Source organism: Stenella coeruleoalba, assembly GCF_951394435.1.
Source record: "Stenella coeruleoalba genome assembly, chromosome: 8".
NCBI lineage: Eukaryota > Metazoa > Chordata > Mammalia > Artiodactyla > Delphinidae > Stenella > Stenella coeruleoalba.
Window position 1 is genome coordinate 40,766,754 of NC_137154.1, and position 6,405 is coordinate 40,773,158.

Consider the following 6,405-nt stretch of genomic DNA (forward strand, 5'->3'; position numbering starts at 1 on the left):
ATCACATCATGTTATGGCTTATTGTAAATAGGTACGAAGGAAGGGCCCAGGTCTTATTAACATTTGTTCACTGTGTCTAGCACAATAATTTTAATTTCAGCAAAACGTTTAAAGAATAATTTTCTACCCAAAATGCGGTCAGGGGAATAATGAGAAAGATGAGATTAGATGAAAAAGAAAGCAGAATTGTTGGACTGAACAAGGCACCAACGTTTCCAGATTGCCCATCATGTGCCAAACATCATTCTGGGGAACTTGTATGTGTTCCCTTGTTTAATCTTCACCCAAATCCTGTGAGGCAGGAAGGAAACTAAGCCTTACAGAGGTTAATGACTTAATCCTTTCCAACCTATCCTTCCCACTGCTGACCAGTAACATAGTCTAGTTACTCATTGGCTTCAAAAGCTTCCATGGCTCTCCACTGTCCTTGAAATAATGGCCAAAACCCTTAACTAACCTTTCAGGATCTATGAGACCTGGTGCATTCCTAAGTTTCCAGGTTAATTTCTTGTGTCTCTTTCTCCTGCTCTCTTCTTTCTTGGTATAATGCACTTCCTTCAGTTCCTTGAGCACACCGTGCCCTTTTTCTTATCCTGGACTTCCCACAGGCTGTTCTTTCTACCCAGGTTGCTTTTCCTTCCTCTATTCTCAAAAAGTGTTGAGAACATCACTAGTGGTTACTCTCTATATATTTCTATATAATGTTTTCCAATAAAATGAAGCAGGAATCCTTGTAGAAATAAGTGATTCTAGGGCTGGGGCAGGGAAAATATTATACAAGATGAGTCTGGAACATCTTGTAGTGCTAAAAAGTAAGAAGAGGCTCAAGTGTCCAAAGTGTGGGGTGTACTTAGTGATTCTCATCTATCAGATAGACTATGAAAAGGGGAAAATAGTAACTTTGTAACAGAAGAAACTTGGAAGACATCACTTTAACCAAGGGATCAAGTTAACATCACCAGTAGTAAATAGGACTCCCTAATCAAGGACTCCCTAATACGATGCAATGAAAAAGGCACCTTTCGGTGTGGAGAAAAAGGAACCCTCCTACACTGTTGGTGGGAAAGTAAATTAGTGCAGCCACTATGGAGAACGGTATGGAGATTCCTTAAAAAACTAAAAATAGAACTACCATATGATCCAGCGATCCCACTCCTGGGCATATATCTGGACAAAACTATAATTCAAAAAGATACATGCACCTCAGTGTTCAATGCAGCACTATTTACAACAGCTGAGACATGGGAGCAACCTAAATGTCTCTCAACAGATAAACAGACAAAGAAGATATGGTGTGTGTGTGTGTGTGTGTGTGTGTGTACATACACACACACACACAGTGAAATATTACCCATAACAAAGAATGAAATAATGCCATTTGCAGCAACATGGATGGATCTAGAGATTATCATACTAAGTGAAGTCAGACAGAGAAATACAAATATCATAGATATTGCTAATATATGGAATCTTAAAAATGAACTTTTTTTTTTTTTTTGCGGTACACGGGCCTCTCACTGTTGTGGCCTCTCCCGTTGCGGAGCACAGGCTCCGGACGCACAGGCTCAGTGGCCATGGCTCACAGGCCCAGCCGCTCCGTGGCATGTGGGATCTTCCCAGACCGGGGCACGAACCCGCGTCCCCTACATCGGCAGGCGGACTCTCAACCACTGCGCCACCAGGCAAGCCCCAAATGAACCTCTTTACAAAACAGAAATAGACTCACAGACATAGAAAACAAACTATGGTTACCAAAGGGGAAAGGGGGGGTGGGAGGGATAAATTAGGAGTTTGGAATTAACATATACACACTACTATATGTAAAATAGATAAACAACAAGGACCTACTGTATAGCATAGGGAACTATACTCAATATCATGTAATAATCTATAAGGGAGAAGAATCTGAAAAGGAATATATATAATCTGAATTACTTTGCTGTACACCTGAAGCTAACACAACATTGTAAATCAACTATACTTCAATTTTAAAAAATGAAAAGAAAAAGTCACCTCTATTCTGGGATGTTCCTCTCTAAGATCCATAACCTTTATGTAATCATGAGAAAACCTCAGATAACCTACGTTAGGGGGCAGTGTAAGAAATATCTGCCTAGTGTATTTTCATGACCTTAAAGTGTCAAAGTCATGAAAGAACTAGGAGACTGAGAAGCTGAGGAGACTAAGGAGACATGACAACTAAAAGCAATAGAGGAGCAACATCAGCAGTGTGGCAGCATAAGATGTTCCTTCTCTTTATTTATTTATTTTTTTTTTTTTGCGGTACGCGGGCCTCTCACTGATGTGGCCTCTCCCATTGTGGAGCACAGGCTCCGGACGCGCAGGCTTAGCGGCCATGGCTCACGGGCCCAGCCGCTCTGCGGCATGTGGGATCTTCCCGGACTGGGGCACGAACCCGTGTCCCCTGCATTGGCAGGCGGACTCTCAACCACTGCGCCACCAGGGAAGCCCTTGGCCAGTCTTTTGGATCCTAGAACCTTACTCCAAGGGACCCAGGAGGAGTCTCACCCACCACTGCAGCTAGTAAGAGACAAACCTCCGTACAGGTACAGGCTGCAGAACAGGTGAGGCTAGTGAAACTGCCTAGACCCCTCTAGTTGTTATCAGGCAAAGATTGAGTAAGTGCTGACCAAGCAGGCATTCATACATGAGAGAGAACTTGTAGAAGTCTAGCCATCCTGAAGGGAGAAACAGGCACACCATTGGAGGAAAAACAGAAAGAAAACTATGAATTTGGTTGCCACAGAGGCAATAAGAGAAAGTTTCCTGTTGCTGCCTTCCTTGTCACTTGTTACACTGAGTGCTGGAACTTCAAATCTTTGAAAGAATTCAAAAATGAAAAGATCAATAAATAGAAAACTTATGTACAAGAACAAACTAATCACAGTGAAAATGAAAACAGCAGGAAAAGTATTTGTCTCAAATATCAGAGAAATGAATTATTACGTATAAAATATAAAACGTTTATTCTAATGTATGTAAATATCACAGATGTCCAGTTAATGGCAAATGATATAAATAGAATGAAATGCTGATAGTAAGCAAACAAGGGAAAATGTTGAGGCTGTACAAAATTCAAATTAAATGTCAAAGTATGTTTTTATACCAATTAACTTGGCAAAGAAAATGTAATAATAGCGCCAGGGTTAACAGTGAAATTGATAAATACCTTTGACAGTGGATATAAAGCAGGAACATAGCAGGATGTATTGAGAATCATAAAAATATTCACACCATTTGACCCAGTAATTTGATTCATTGAATTTTTTTTATAAATTTATTTTTATTTATTTATTTTTGCCTATGTTGGCTCTTCGCTGCTGCGTGCAGACTTTCTCCGGTTGTGGAGAGCAGGGGCTACTCTTCTTTGCGTTGCATGGTCTTCTCATTGCGGTGGCTTCTCTTGTTACGGAGCACAGGCTCTAGGCGCGCAGGCTTCAGTAGTTGTGGCTCGCAGGTTCTAGAGCACAGGCTCAGTAGTTGTGGCGCTCGGGCTTAGTTTCTCTCCGGCATGTGGGATCTTCCAGGACCAGGGCTCGAACCCGTGTCCCCTGCATTGGCAGGCGGATTCCTTTTTTAAAAAAATTTATTTGTTTATTTTTATTTTTGGCTGCGTTGGGACTTTGTTGCTGTGCATGGGCTTTCTCTAGTTGCGGCGAGCAGGGGCTACTCTTCTTTGCGGCGCGGGGTCTTCTCATTGCAGTGGCTTCTCTCATTGCGGAGCACGGGCTCTAGGCGTGCAGGCTTCAGTAGTTGTGGCACGTGGGCTCAGTAGTTGTGGTGCACAGGTTTAGTTGCTCCACGACATGTGGGATCTTCCCGGACCAGGGCTCAAACCCACGTTCCCTGCATTGGCAGGCAATTCTTAACCACTGCACCACCAGGGAAGTCCCTCATTGTAATTTAAACTGAGGAGATAATTCTAAAGGAGGGCAAATCCCTGTGTCACGCTCTTCACTGTAGCATTCTCTAAAATAGCAGAAATTGAGAACAATCTAAATGTTCAACAATAGGAACAGGGAAAACAGTGAAGTATATTTCAGTACATAAACTGGAGAATGTTCTGCCTGTCTCACAATAATAATTATAAAGAATGTGAGATACAGCAAGGAACTGTTCAAAACACTCTTTCATAAAAGAAAACATCCAATTATGTCGACGTTTTGATTTTAACTCTGTAAAATATACCAGAATGTAGACAAGGACTACAAGAGGGGAGAAAAATAGATTGTTTGCTCCTCCTTCTTCTCTTCAAAATATGAAGTTGGTACAGTTTCTTTTTGGCATATACACATCCCTCTAACTTAATTGCCACCTCTTTTTCATAGTGTCTTCTTACCCATTTATTGAGGATCCATGCTGCTTCAGGGTACCCAAGTCACTTAGATGGCAAGGCAACAGATAAATTGATTCATTAATTATGGAGGCTTTATTTTGTATTCAGTGCTGGGACACAATCATCATTAAGACCTCTCCCCTCTGCCCAGTGAGCTCACAGTCTACACACAGATAGATAAGGAGATATTTGCACTACACTATAGAAGCTCACAAAGTGGTAAGAAAACAAAGAAAGGAAACTAAGTGGAAACTTGAATCCTAAGGAGTCAAATATCTTATCTCTTTAAAGGGATATTACATTTAAAAGGGCTTAGGGAATTTGCTATAGTTATCCCACTTTCCTCCACATCACGTATGTCCCTTTTTTATCTCCTACCTGAGAGACATACATGTGCTCAAGTCTCTCTTCCATGGCAAAAATTAAGTTTTGACTCCACACTCCCCTCTTACCATCTGTTCTATAACTCTCCTGCCTCGTTACTCACAACTCCATACTTCTTGTTTCTAATTCCATACTGACCAGTCACTGCTTTGCCCACAGCCATTAACATTAGTTGTGACAAAACCACAAGAAAAGATAGATTACACAGCAAAATGTAGGGCTTATGCAATCCAGGTGGAAGAGATAGAAACTGCACAGGGAAGGATGGACTCAGTGTGTCCCAGGCCAGAGAGGAGGCCAGTATGTCTAGACATGGTGAACACACTGAGGAGTGGCAGCAGCTGAACCTGCAGATGCGGGCAGGAGCCCCGCCATGTGGCAGCAGCTGGGAGCAGAGGGGTTGGGGCGGAGGGGTGGTCTGTAGGCCTGAGTAAAGTTTGCACTTTATTCTAAGTGCACATGGGTGGCATGGGAAGCCATGGAGTGGAGAAACATCTCTGTTGTTTCTTCTCTCACCTCTATATTGTTTGCAAAGCATCTTCATGAACCCTGATCTTCATGGCAATAAAAGGAAATGAGTAGATTAGATAATAATACCCATTTGATAGGTAAGGAAACTGAGATTTCACCAAGACTATGACTAGTAAATGAAAGAAGAGTGTAGATGAAAACATTAACTCACCTGGGAACTCAAGAGATAAAAGTTACGGCCCTTTCTTTTTCACTAATCTGGATAGGTGAGCTTTCCCTCTTGGCTTGTTGCTTCACCTGAGAACCTTGCTCTGGAGGTGTCCTTCCAGCTGTCCACTATGAAATGATAAGATCTCTCTGTTTCCTTTCACAGCCTCCTCACCTGCGGAGCTTCCTAAACCTGATGCACAGGCCACAAACCAGACCAATTTAATCAAAATGTGGAGAAGAAGGCGGAACTTGGGTATCAGCATTTTGCAGAAGTCCCGTGAGATTCCAATGAGCATCTAAAGTTGAGAACCAATGTATTAGAAATCCCTGAAAGGCAGGCATGAATGAGGGCCACCAGATCTGCCTTACTCTGCTCCACCCCCACCATATCCTCCATCACCTACTCCTCAGGTGCCTCCTCCCTGTCCTAGGGCTGCTGCTGAAGCTCCAGTCAGGCCACACCCCTTAACTGCTTTCCCCTATATTTGCTGTCCCCTCTCTGTTGACAGCCCTAAGGCATCCTGCAGATTAAACAATCCCAGCCATTTTGAGCTGTCCTAGGATTAGCCTGTCACACAAAGGCAGAAGCCCTGGTTCTAACTGAATAATATACTCTAAATACCCTCCCTTTCCAGCAGGCACCCAGGCTCCTTAGACAAATAGATGTGAGCAAGGGCTGCCTCTGATGGGATGAAGGACCAGAAATGAGCTGTCCAAATGGAGTGGGTGTCACAGCAGCTGCTGTATTAAGTGAGAGACACTGAAGACTTCAAGTCCTTCTTTTAAACTAAACAGCCCTGGTCAGGAGGTGCAGCCAAGAGCCCTACAGAACCCAGGCTGCAGGCTCCAGGGTGGGATTTCCTATTAGGACGGGCTCCAGGGGAGGTGATGGGGGTTGCTCTTCCCTGTTCACTTCCTACATCCTTCTCCTCTTCCCCCTGTTCCCACTCCTCCTCCGCACACTCACCCTTGCTCTTCTCTAG

General features: G+C 43.2%; 1 long non-coding RNA gene across 1 annotated transcript in view; it reads left to right on the plus strand.

Annotated features, from left to right (window-relative positions):
* LOC307190002 overlaps positions 1-5,896 on the plus strand; it is a 103,112-nt gene extending 97,216 nt beyond the window's left edge. The window contains exon 3 of the long non-coding RNA XR_013829338.1: positions 5,586-5,896. This is a non-coding gene — a long non-coding RNA (uncharacterized lncRNA). The remainder of the gene's footprint in view (positions 1-5,585) is intronic.
* Positions 5,897-6,405: the final 509 nt, after the last annotated feature.